Source organism: Choloepus didactylus, chromosome 10 (genome assembly GCF_015220235.1).
Source record: "Choloepus didactylus isolate mChoDid1 chromosome 10, mChoDid1.pri, whole genome shotgun sequence".
In the NCBI taxonomy this organism is placed as follows: domain Eukaryota; kingdom Metazoa; phylum Chordata; class Mammalia; order Pilosa; family Megalonychidae; genus Choloepus; species Choloepus didactylus.
In genome coordinates, this window is record NC_051316.1 from 6,010,548 (window position 1) to 6,024,537 (window position 13,990).

At 37.3% G+C, this 13,990-nt stretch overlaps 1 non-coding gene across 1 annotated transcript; it reads left to right on the forward strand.

Moving 5' to 3' along the window:
- Positions 1-12,880: 12,880 nt before the first annotated feature.
- Positions 12,881-12,983, forward strand: LOC119505828. The gene has a single exon (XR_005210864.1). It is a non-coding gene; the product is annotated as a U6 spliceosomal RNA (small nuclear RNA).
- Positions 12,984-13,990: the final 1,007 nt, after the last annotated feature.

Genomic DNA, 13,990 nt, shown 5'->3' on the forward strand with positions numbered 1-13,990 from the left:
CACTGCTGCGAGTCCAGAGTGATCACGAGTGCGTCGGGTAAGACATTGTCCGCACCCTCTCTCCCCTTATCTCTCTGGTCCCCATCGCCGGCCGACCGAGGACTCGAGGCGGGGCGGAGAAAGCGCCGGACACCATTTGAGTACAGGCACAAAGGCTAGGAGTCCAATGGCCAAGAAGTGGTCTAAGAGGTGAGGGGTCTTTGCATTTTCAGTTGTGGTTAAAATCACAAATTCAGGCTTGGTAGGGCTGTGAGATCCAAGGAAGAATGGGATACAGCCACCTGGCTTTGTGGAGTTGGAGAGGATACATTGTGGAAGTGATGGTGTGGGTGCATTGTGAAGGCATAGGGGAGAATGTGTGCATCCCAGGTAGTATGGCCTAGACACCAGCTGCTGAGGCCTGGACCCTCAAAAGGCTGTACTGCAGAGCCTCAAGAGGATGGCTTGATACCCTTATCAAAGATCACTTGTCTGTAGATGAGAGGTTCTATTTCTGAACCCTCAATTCAATTCAGTTGATCAGTATATCTATCTTTATGCCAGTACCATGCTGTTTTGCCCACTGTAGCTTTGTAATATGCTTTACAGTCAGGTAGCATATTCATTCATCTTTCTCAAGATTTTTTGACTATTTGGAGCACCTGACCTTCAAAATAAATTTGATTATTGTTTTCTTTTTCTATTTCTTATAGTTAAGTTGTGATTTTAATTGGTATTGCATTGAATCTATAATTCAATTTAAGTAGAATTGACATCTTAACTATATCTGGTCTTTCAGTCCATGAGCATGGTATATTCTTCCATTTATTTATGTCCTCTTTGAATTCTTTTAGGCAGGTCTTGTAGTTTTCTGTGTATAGGCATCTTTTCAGATTCAGTTTTATTGAGATATATTCACATACCATAAAATCGTCCATGGTGTACCATCAACTGTTCACAGTACAATCATATAGTTGTGCATTAATCACCACAATATCTTCTTGAACATTTTCCTTACATTGAAAGAATAAAAATGAGAATAAAAATAAAAGTAAAAAAGAACATCCAATTCATCCCCTCATCTCATGATGCTGGGTCCAGGTTCATCCCTGGGAGTCATATCCTGTGTTGTCAGGGAGATTTACACCCAAGGGAGTCAGGTCCCACATACATAGGGAGAACAGTGAGTTCACCTGTCTAAGTCAGCTTATCTAGAGAGACTCAATCTGAGCAACAAAGAGGTACTAAAAGGCGGACACTTAGGCACAATTATAGCCCCTCCTTTGGAGCAACAAATTTCATAAGGGCAAGCCCCAAGATAGAGGGCTTAACATAACAAAATTACTTCTGGTTGTGTCACTATTTCATACTAACCTGTAAAAGCCTCTCAGATCTCATGTTCTATTCAATGTTCCATGTAATTATGATGTTGGAACAAACTGACTGTACAAGTTAAATTGTTTAGTGTACTGCAGAAAATATAAATCCTGCACCAAATAAAAATCTTTTCCATTGGTCTCAGGCAGAAGTTGCAGTTTTAAAACACAGTCAGTATCTTCCTTTACCCTTTTGCCAAGTTTTCCCTGGTCCTAACAAGATCCATTTCATTCAAATTTCTAATTGAATTCTGGACTCATTTTCAGGTTTTTTAAATATGGTTACTGTATGTGCTAATACTAACATTCATATTTACTGAATTCTAGCTCTGAGTTTCAGGTGTCATGCAGATACTCAAAGTTCCAGAGACTGATCAGATTATACAAAAAGGGATCAGCATCTCAAAATTTGGAGATAGCCATTACAATTCAGGAATAGATGTGACTGCTGTAAGAGCTTACAATCTAGGGACCATTACAATAAGCATTCCCCTGATAAGCTTTGATCTTAGATTCAATTCTGAATTTACACATTGTAGTTACTCCATATTGGTGAGGCATTTTAATGTTCATCTTTTCATTTCTGACATACTTCTCTCAAAATGCTGTCTACAGGATCCATTCATCACATTGCATTTCTCACTGCTTCACTCTTTGCAGGTGCTCAAAATTCCATTGTATGCATACACCACAATTCACCATTTTGTTCCTCAGATGATGCACTCTTAGACCACCTCTTCTCACTGCAAATCATGAATATTACCTCCATAAACACCAGTGTGAAAATGTCCATGTATGTCCCTTCTTTCAGATCTCCCAGGTATGTAACCCATAATGACGTTGCAGGATCTCATGGCACCCACATACTTAACTTCTTGTGGAACCATCACACTGTCCTCCAGAAAGGCTACACCATTCTGCCTCCCCACCAACCATAAATAGGTACCTCCCTCTCTTCATGTTTTCTCCAACACTTTTATTTCTGTTTATATTTTCCTACAATTTTATAGAGATATAGTCACATAAAGTTATCCACAGTGTACAATCAGTTCTTCATGATATGAACTTATAGTTGTGCATTTATCACCACAGTCAGCACTTGAACATGTTAATGAAAAAGATTTTTCTAAAGAATAGTAAAAAAGATAATAAAAACAAAAATAAAATATACAATACCAAAAATAGTAAGGTAAGACAACAACACCGCTACCATATCCCAAACTTATATTCCTGTCTCATTCACATTTAGCTTTGGTATATTGCCTTTGTTACATGTAAAGGAAGCATATTACAATATTACCATTGACCATAGATTCCAGTTTGCATTGATTATATTTTTCCCCAGTGCCATCCATTTTTCAACACTTTGCATGATTGACCTTCAATTGTTCTCCAACACGTAAAAATATTTTCATATTTGTATTTTAGTCACAATCATTGAGCACTCCAGTTTCTGCTAAGTTATAGAATCCCAATCTTTATCATCTATCTTTACCACTGGTGTCATGCCCATAGCCCTCCTCTTTCACCTTTTCTCACAGACATCTTTGTTCAGTGGAATTACAATATTGTGCTACCATTAGTGTTATGTTATCTATTTCTGGATCTATACAATCAATCCTGTTGAACATTCTGTAGTCTTCAGCATCAAATGCCCAATCTCTAACCATTGTCTATCTCCTGATAGCTTCTGTTATCATCTTTTAACTCTCAAAGTTTGATGATTAATGTTGGTTCATATTAGTGAGACCATAGAGTATTGATCCTTTTGTTTCTGATGAACTTAACTCAACATAACATCTTCAGGGTTCATCCACATTATTATATGTTCCATGACATTTTTCTGTCTTACACCTGCAAAATGTTCCATCATGTATGTATACCACAGTTTGTCTACTCATCCTTTGATGGATATCAGGGCAGTTTCCATATCTTGACAAACATGAATAGTGCCTATATAAACATTAGTTTACAAATGTCTATTCATGTCTTAACTTAGTTACTCTCAGTATATATCCAGTAATGAAATAGCTGAGTCATATGGCAAATCTATACACAGCTTCCTGAGGAACTGCCACACTGTTTTCCAGAGTGATTGCACCATTTTACATTCCTACCAACAGTAAATAAGTGTGCCTCTTTCTCCACATCCTCTCCTGCACTTTTAATGAATTCTTCCTTATGGTCTTCCAGAGTCCTTTTTATATCTTTTATCTCTTTTGCTATGTCTTCCTCAGTTCATTTACTTGAGTTTTGAATTGATTTAGATTTGTTTGAACATCTCCAATTAGTTCTTCCTTCAGCTCATTGAATTGATTTCACAATAATTGCTTCAACTACTGTATTTCAGTTGAACTATTAGTTTGTTCCTTTTGGCTGATCCATGTTTACATGTTTCCCAATATGGCTCATTATCTTAAGCTATCTAGGCATCTGACTTTCATGATTAGTTTATTCTGGAGCTTGTTTTCACACTTTTACATAGGATTTTCTTGTTGGTTGGCTTTGTTCTCTAAACTTTGCTGTTTAGTTCAGCTTACTCTAGAGTTTCACTTTGATTCTGCTTAGTTAATCAGAGTTTTTCACCTCTTGTTTTTCTGTTTCTTGCCCTGCCTCTATGTAGCTTTTTTGTGTGGTGATCTCCTTAGATATTGTTGGCCCCAATCAGGTTTTCCTAGTCCAGAGATGCCCAGGTCTTGGGAGGAGGGTATGGAGTTTCCTTGAAAATGAGACCTTCTTTTGAGACCTTTAGATGCTGTGCTTCTCCTATGGTGTCCAGCAGGTGGTGTTTGCCAGCCCACAGTTCCCTCACCAGTGTAAGGAGTTGGGGAGCCTTTAATTCTCCAGGTCACCCTAACCCAGTCCAGGACATGGCTGACTGAAGCTAGTTGATGAATTCCAATCCCTGGGATCTGAGCTCCCAAAAGGGCTGGGAAATTATGGTGTTTTGCAAACTTTCTCTGCCACCAGACTTATTGCTTTTTCTCTTAGAGCTATCTTAGCCCTGCTCTTGCCTGGACCCAAATTGCAAGTCTTTGAGGCTTTCTGTAGTGGTCTTCTTAGATTATTTTAGAAAAAGAGAAAAAAATTAAAAAAGGAAAGGCCCAGTATGGACTCTTTACAGTCTTTGCAGATCTAATGTGCTATTGAAATGCTAAAAGCCTTGGAGTTGAGGGAGATTGAGGAGCAATCAAGAAAGCAGAGAAGCTGGCTTTTCAGACAAGTGCTCTCCTCCTTGGATTTGCATATGTGTCTGAGTCTGTTTGAGCCCTGCCCTTCTCCATATTATGTTCCCCTGACTCCATAAAGTCTGTTTTTATTTTGCTTTCTATTTGTTTGCTGTTTTGCTACCTCTATCTCCTCTCCACTGGACTGACTGTGCCCAGATTTCCAGTGTCTGCTCTCAGTTTATCTATGGTTGCAGCTTTCATTCTTCCTCCTGGTTCCCAGCACAGATGGCCTCTTCTCCCTCAGGATTGTGCCTGGTAGGAAGGGGCATGGGCCCCCTAGCTGTGAGAAGTTACTGATTTCACTGATCTCAGCTGTTCCATATGTTCAAGAGTGTTGCATGGAGTTTGTCCAATCCCAAATTCCTCTGTGGTGTATGGTGCATGCAGTTCCTGGCTTTCTACCAACTGCCCTGGAGGAGTAACTACAACCTAGACCTCACCTGTCTGACACCTTGCCCAACCTCATATGTATTTGATCCATTTGTATTTCCTCTTCAGAGAAGTGTCTGTCAATATCTTTTGCCCTTTTACAGTTGGGTTGTTTGTTTTTCTGTTGTTGAGTTATGGGGTCCTTCCCCTTTATATATTCTGGATTGTAAACCTTATCTGATATGTGGTTTCCAAATATTGTCCCCTGTTTTGTAGGCTTCTTTTTTACTTTTCTGACAAAGTCTTTTGATGTATTAAAGTGTTTAATTTTGAGGAGATCCCATTTGTCTATTTGTTCTTTGGTTGCTTGCACCTTGGGTGTGAGGTCTAGGAAACCACCCATATCTCAAGATCTTTAAGATATTGCCCTACATTTTCTTCTAAGCATCTTACACTCTTAACATTAATGTTTAGGCCTTTGATCCATTTTGAGTTAATTTTTGTATAAAGTGTGAGATAGGATATCCAGTTCTCAAAACACCATTTATTGAAGAGAATTATCTGTCCCAGTTGCTTTGGCTTTACTGCTTTATCAAAGTTCAGTTGTCTGTAGATTCAAGGGTCTATTTCTGAACCCTCAATTTGATTCCATTGGTAGGTATATCTATCCTGCCAGTACCATGCTGCTTTGACCACTGTAGCTTTGTAATGTGTGTTTCAAAGTCAGATAGTTTGAGACCTCTCAATTTGTTACTATTTCTCAAGATATGTTTGGCTCTTTGGGGCACCTTGCCTTTCCAGATAAATTTGGTTACTTTTTCTATTTCTGCAACATGAGTTGTTGGGATTTTAATTGGTATTATATGGACTCTAAAATCCATTTAAGAATAATTGGTATTTTAACTATATTTAAGCTTGTAGTCTATGAACACAGTGTGTTCTTTCATATTTTAAAGTCCTGTTTTATTTCTTTTAGCAGTTTCTTGTAGTTTTCTCTGTATAGGTATTTTGTGGCCTTGATTAAGTTTATTCCTAAATACTTGATTCATTTGGTTGCTATTTTAAATGTAATTTTTTCCTTGATTTCCTCCTCTTTTTTCACATTACTTGTTTATAGGCAGATTTTTATGGGTTAATCTTCTAGCCCGTCATTTTGTTGTATCCATTGATTAGTTCTAGGAGCTTTGCTGTAGATTTTTCTGGATTTTCTATGTTTAGAATCATGTCATCTACAAACAGTAAAAATTTTGCTTCTTTCTTTCCAATTTGGTTATCTTTTATTTCTTTTTCTTACCTAATTGCTCAAACTGGATTTTCAAGCATAATGTTGATGTTGACAGTGGCATCCCTGTCATGTTCCTTATCTTGGATGAAAATCTTTCAGTCTTTCTCCATTGAGTATGATGTTAGCTGTGTGTTTTTCATATATTGCCCTTGTCATATTCTGAAAATTTCCTTCTATTCCTATTCTTTGAATTGTTTTCGTCAAGAAATGATGTTGAATTTTGCCAAATGCCTTTTCTGCATTGAGATGATCACGTGTTTCTTCTGTTTCAATTTATTGATGTGGTGTTCTACATTAATTGATTTTCTTGGATTGAAACAGCCTTGCATATCTGGAATAAATCTCACTTGATCTTGATGTATAATACTTTTAATGTGCTGCTGGAGTCAATTTGCAAGTATTTTGTTGAAGATTTTTGTATCTATATTCTTTAAAGTGTTTGGTCTACAATTTTCCTTTATGTATTATCATTGTTTGACTTTGGTATTATGGTGATGTTGGCTTCATAGAATGAGTTAAGTAGCATTCCATATTCTTCAATTTTTCAAAGAGTGTGAACATAATTGGTATTAATTCTTGAATGCTTGGCAGAATTCACATATGAAGCCATCTGTTACTGAACTTTTCTTTTTTTGGAGCTTTTTGATCACATTCAATCTCTTTATTGTGATTGGTTTGTTGAGATCATCTATTTCATCTTGAGTCAATGTTGGTTGTTTATGCTTTTCCAGGAAGTTGTCCATTTCATCCAAGTTGTCTAGTTTATTAGCACATAGTTGCTTGTACTATCTTCTGATTATCTACTTCATTTCTGCAGGATCAGTAATTATGTCTCCTTTCCCATTTCTGATTGTATTTGTTTGCATGCACTCTCTTTTTTGTGTTAGCATAGCTAAGAGTCCATCAATTTTATTGATTTTCTCAAAGAAACAACTTTTGTTTTTTTGACTCTCTCTAGTTTTCCTGTTGTCAATTTCATTTATTTCTGCTCTAATCTTTATAACTTTTCTTCTGTTTGTTTGGTGTTAGTTTGCTGTCCTTTCTCTAGTTCCTTAAGGGGAACTCAATTCCTCCTGAAGGTTAATAGTTAATTCCTCAGTTTTTCCTCTCTTTTCTCTTTTAATATAGGCATTTGTGGCAATAAATTTCCCTCCCAGCACTGCCTTTGCTGCATCCCATAAGTTTTGATATGTTGTGTTTTCATTGTCATTTGCCTTGAGGTATTTACTAATTTCTCTTGTAATTTCTTCCTTTAACCACTGGTTTTCTAAGATTATGTTGTTTGGCTTCCATATATTTGTGAATTTTATGACCTTTTGCCAATCATTTATTTCCAACCTCATTCCATTATGATCCAAAAAAGTGTTTAGTGTAATATCATTATTTTAAAATTTGTTGAGACTTGCTTTGTGACCCAACACATGGTCTATCCTAGAGAATGTTCCATGAGCATTTGAGAAAAATCTTATCCTGCTGTTGTGGGGTGTAGTGTTCTATAATTATCTGTCACATTTCATTAATTTAGCATGCAATTCAATATCTCTGTTTCCTTATAGATATTCTGTCTAGATGTTCTGCCCATTGATGAGAGCAGTGTAGTCAATTCTCCAACTCTTATTGTAAGATATCTACTCCTTTCAGTGTACTCAGTGTTTGCTTCATGTATTTTGGGTCACTCTGGCTCAATGCATAAATATTTTTTATTGTTTTCTTGATGAACTGAACCTTTTATTAATATATAGTGTCCTTCTTTGTCTCTTTCAATTGTTTTGTTTTTGAAGACTAATTTGTTTGATATTAATATAGCTACTCCTGCTTTTTATCTAGTTGTTGTTTGTGTGATATATCTTCTTCAAACATTTCACTTTAAGCACATTTTTGTCCTTGTGTTTAAAGTAAGTTTCTTGTAGACAGCATATAGATGGGTCCTGTGTTTCAATCCATTCTTCCAGTTGATGTCTTCTTATTGGGGAGTTTAATCAATTAATATTTAGTGTTATTATTGTAAGGGCAGTACTTTCTTCTACCATTTTGTATTTTGGATTTTATATATCATATCTTATGTTTTTTCTCTCTCTCCTTTTATCCTTCCTGATAGCCTTCATTTCTACACTCTTCTCCAAACCTCACTCTTGTCTTTTTCTATCAGCCTATAGCACTCACTTTAGTATTTCTTGTATTGCTAGTCTCTTATTCACAAACTCTCCATGTCTGTCTGAAAATATTTTAATCTCTCCCTCATTTTTGAAGGACAGTTTTGCCAGATATAGAATTCTTGTTTGGCAGCTTTTCTCTTTTAATATCTTAAATATATCATACCACTACCTTCTCGCCTCCATGATTTCTGTAGGGAAATCTGTACATAGTCTTATCAAGCTTCCATTTTTTGTGATGGATTGCTTTTCTCTTGCTGCTTTCAGAATTCTCTCTTTGTCTTTGTCATTTGACAATCTGATCAGTAAGTTTCTTGGAGTACATCTATTGGAATCTATTCTGTTTGAGATACGCTCTGCAACTTGAATCTGTAATTTTCTGTCTTCATAAGAGGGGAAATTTTCAGTATTTCTTCAATTATTCTTTCTGCACCCTTTCCCTTGTCTTCTTCTGGGATACCCATAACATGTATATTCCTGTGCTTCATGTTGTCATCCATCACACTATGGCCCTGCTCATATTTTTTCCATTCTTTTCCCTCTCAGTTCCTTTATGCATATGTTTTCAGATGACCTGTCCTCTAGTTTACTGATCCTTTCTTCTGCCTCTTGAACTCTGCTGTTGTAAGTCTTAATTTTTCTCATGTCTTCTATTGTGCCTTTCATTCCCAAAATTCTGCCATTTTTCAAACTTTCAATCTCTTCCTTATGTTTGCTCAATATTGTCTTTTTCATTATTATTTTTTATATTTCTTCATTGTGGAATATTATATATATTCGTAGAAGTGACTACTTTCCAAGTGCGTTTCAACAAGTAGTTAGAGAGCAAAGTTAGATGAATGTTATGGGTTATAATTCCACAATTTCAGCTACTTCCTCATTGTGTAATACAACATACATGCAAAAAGGCAACAACTTTCAAAGCATGACTCAACAAATAGTCACATTGTTATGGGCCACAATACCACTGTTTTATTCACCAATGTCCTCTTTGTTTCCTTCATCTCTTTTGCCATATCTTCCCTCAACTCATTGATTTGAGTTTTGAATTGATTTAGCATGTGCATTTGAACATCTTTAATTTGTTGTTTCAACTCCTGTATCTCATTTGAATTGTTAGCTTGTTCTTTTACTGCCATATCTACATTTTTCCTAGTGTGACTCTTAACTTTTTTTTGTCCAGGCATCTGGTTTCCTTGATTAGTTTATTCTAGAAGTTGTTTCCCCTCTTTTATCCAGGGTTTTCTTTTTGGTTGGTTTTTTCTCTATCTTTTCTTTGGCATTCAGTTAACTTATTCTAGACCTCTAACATAGTTTCTGATTAACTGATCATAAATTTTGGCTCTTGTTATTCTTGGTCTTGCCCTGCCTATATGTCTCTCTTGTCCAGTTGTTAGATTATCTCTGCCCCCAAGTGTCTCCCCCGAACCTTGTGCCCACAGCAGACTGTCTCTTGGGGTTAGGCATTAGGAACCAGAGTAAGGTCTGTGCATGTGGGTAAAACAGGTCTGCTGGATCCAAGTGGTGTTCCATTTTCACTGGCCAGCAAGATGTTGTTTATTTTAGAGCATTGCCTTAAACATTGAGTTATCCATATTTCTCAACTTAAACAGGGCTGGTTCCCCTTGTAGGGGGAGTAGACCAGCTCCATTTGGCCTGGGACAAGTTTAGCAAAGGTTCTGAGAAGTCTTAAAATTCCCTTGCACTTTCTGGTCTTCCCAGCAAATGCAAAGATATGTTTGTTGGCCCTTTATATTTAGGGAGACAGAGTAAGTAGTCTCTGTGTGTGTTGGAATTGAAATTGGTTTACCTTCTACTGAGAGAGTTATCCAAAATTTTGTGTGAGAGATTGTTGTGGGGCCTTGTGGAGTTCCCAGTTACCTTCAGTCTTCTGCTGCTAGTACCAGGAGCTCTAGGAAGTTGAAGCCAGTGGCTTTAGTTGAGTGGGTAATTGATACCCCCATGCCTTGAGGGGTTCAGGTACAGTCAGACTTCCAATAACCCTCCTGCTTGTAGAGAGGGGATGGCCCTGGGTGGGGTCAGAGGTTAGGGTTTTGGACATTGCTTGGCTCTGTGTCTGGGCTGTCTGCATTTAAAACAGACTCCCAGTGGCGTTTTTCCTTTGGGAAAGCTCTCAAAAGCCAGATCAATTAACTTCGTCTGGTGGTTTGGTTTCCTGCTGGGCTTTTTACATTTCTATTGTTAAAGACCTTAAAGGTTACATCAATTAAGTTTTCTTTATTAGTCTGGGTTAAGATTAGTGTAGTGTTGGAGGGCTTTTTGGAGTCTAGCCAGAAAAGTTTCTGGGTTTCTGTTATTCTGTTGGAAGATTATTTTTCAGTTTATTATAATTAACTGCTTTATGTATGGCCATCTGCAGTCTCTTAGTGAGGCAAGTTGTTATAAGGTTGTGAGACTGTCAGCTAGGTTTCCATCCTGATAATTCCAATCAGGTTCTCTTGAGGCACTGTGGTGGCTTTCACAGATCTATTAGTAGGTTCCTGTCTACTTAAGGTGTCTGCATGAGTCTGAGCTGCTAGCTAAACACATCCCTTCTCCTTGGCGGTGAGTCAGGTAGAGAGAATGGGATAGAGATATCACCAGGTGAAGTTATAGGACACAGAAAGGTATTGAATTTTTTTAAGAAATTGATTAGGATCAGTAGAATACAGGCCTAGGTGTTTCTTAATTTGGGAAATGTCAGAAAGAGAGAAGGGAACATGGATGCAGATAGGCCCCTCTTGTCCAGACACTTCTTGCAAGGGGAGTATAGGCTGAGGAGTTCTTTAAAGGTGCTTGAAACAAGTGAGGGGTTAGAGAAGAGGATTTTTGGGGAAGGGGAGATTGGAGAAGTAAGATCTGGAAGGTGGAGCAGGAGGAGAAGAGGGAGGGTCTGTGGCTTCTCTCAAAGAAAACTTAGACATACAGAACTTCATTTCATTTGCCATTCATTGACAGAATCCATCAAAAGTAGTCAGAATTTGGTGATCAAATGTTCCATTTTCAGTACACTTAGAGATGTTTAATTTGTATTGGGGCCAAACAGCATTGATCCCATGCTTTTATGAGGCAACCTATGGACGTGTCACATGGTGAAATGGAGGATGTGTTGCACATAAGGATGCCTCAGGGGATCCTGAAGGGAAGAATGACCTTTTAAGCCCAGTGGACATGAGGTGAATGACACAGACATCCCCATGAGTCACACTCAAGATTCAGGGAAGAGAATTATTCCTGGACAGAACCAGAAGGAGGCTTTCCCACCTAACATTCTCTACCTAATCTTAGGATTTTAAGTGCAGCAGGGGAGAGAAATTCGGGGCATGAGTAGATTGCTTACCCCTAGGCTGGATAAGAGGTTGATGTTGATGTTTAAATGGCAAAGGAAGGCATCACCTCACCTTCCCTGATTTCTACACTAAATGTAAGATAGTTTGGTTCAAAAGATGGGTGACAAAGCCAATTGATTGGCAACAATAAAAAATTTATTAGAGAGAAGCCCCAGAGCAGCCCCAACCAGCAGAAAAGAACTCCTTGGAGGGAAAGCCATGCAGTTGGGTGGTAGGACTTATTTTTATAGTGCTTTCTGCCAATCAGGGGATTACACGGGTTTTAGAAATGTAAGTTATGTGAGCTCCAGCCAATAAGGGATTACACATAGTTTATCCTGTAACTTTGACAATACCTGGTTCGTAGACTCAAGTAGGAGAGATGGGGAAGGGGTGAGCAGCAGTGAGACATGAACAGGAGAAATGGCATGAAATGGGAGGGGAGGGGCAGTGATGCAGTCTGGCTTTACAAAAGAGAGAAATGGGGGAGGGGAACAGGGCTCAGACTTAACAGGGGGAGGAGCCATGTTCATCAAGAAAAACACAAAAATCACAGAATGGGGGTGTTGTGCTAAAATTATCTCCCTACATTGGTGAGTATTAGAGACCTGCTGGGAATGGGGACCTGATTCCCACTAGTGAAGCTGACCTTGATCTGACTCTTCTCTTTGTGAGTAAAACATGGTTCTGTCCAGTTCTAAAAGAGATGTACTCCTGTTGGGTACACCAACACTTTTATTGGAGTGAGTTGATATTTCTGTAGGTGTCTCTCATTCTCACCTACAGAGTGAGATGTGGCTACAGATCGAATTTGATTTTGCTTTCAGAATATCAGATATTGCTTATTCTATATGATACATTTTTCCTCACTAAAAAAGATATAAAAACTTTTCCTCTCCATATATAAAGAGTTTTAGTATTCTGCTTCTCACAGGCTGAACCAGCATTCTGAGCTTTATGTTAGTCATTTAAAACTGAGAATTGACTTTCATGAAGGTTGCCTTTTTACTTTAGAATCTTTATCTAGCAAAGTTTCAGGATTACACAATTAATACTCATTTTACTTCAGCCTACATTCAGCAACTGGAAAAACAATGTCATATTTCTTCCTTCTTTTAATATTCTCTATACAATTTTACTTTTTAAAGAATTTATGGTTTTGCTTTGGCAGCACATATACTAAAATTGGAATGATACAGAGAAGATTAGCATGGCCCCTGTGCAAGGATGACATGCAAATTCATGAAGCATTCCATATTTTTAACATTCTCCCTTGGGCTGGAGTTTACTCTGTGAAGGGCTTGCAGCTGTCCTTCCTATGTACATAAATACAGTATTTTCCATGGTTAAAAAAGACTTTATGAAGCTGTATACTGGTATTTCTAAGTGTGTATTTTAATTAATTTACACTCCATGTGTATGGATTTTGTCAATCAAGAAAATTAAGTTTCTCTAACCTGAATGATTTTTCTAGTTTTTCCCCTGTAATTTTTATATCATCAAATTCACTTTTATTTTAAAACTAAGATGTTCATTTATTGTTTGCATATTTCCCACATGTGTATCTTAATTCCATAACATGTAAAAGATCATAATTTTTTTCAAATTATCTTAAATGACATTTAATGCTTAAAATTATGTAAATACACACAAATTACCCTTAGCATTCTAACATTTTTAAGACTGTGATTTATTTTCTGATAAGAAATATGGATAGATTCAAAGTCATCCTATCTACTTTTGTATATAGTAACTAAAGGTTTTACAATGTGCCATTGCCTTCTTAATTGTCTCAGTGCATTTGCAGTCATTTAAATGTTTATCTTCTTTCTTATTCAAAATTTGTATTTATTCCAGTGTTTGTCAGTTTTGACATGTTTGTTTTAAACCTTGAATGGACCCACTGAGAGCTGATTAGGTTCTCCATACATTGGATCCAAATGGATTGTGAGCTTTTGTTTAATGATATGTAGAAGAGCTGCCACAATTTGAGTTGGTCCCACCAATCCACATAGGGATACACTTTCCTCTAGGTTTCAATTAACAATTGCTGCCCAGAGCACCCTCAGATATTTTAAGACTGCACAAGGTAGCTTTCTGAGGGCTGAGTACTGTTGGTGTTAATATGATGAGGCTAAGTAAATTCCAAATCAGCATTCCAGGACTCAATGTTACATGTTCATTCTCTCTGCTAAAGGCCCCATTTTTCTGAATTTTAAGGTGTCCAAAACATCAATCCCTGTTTCTACATCCATATATACTATTACCT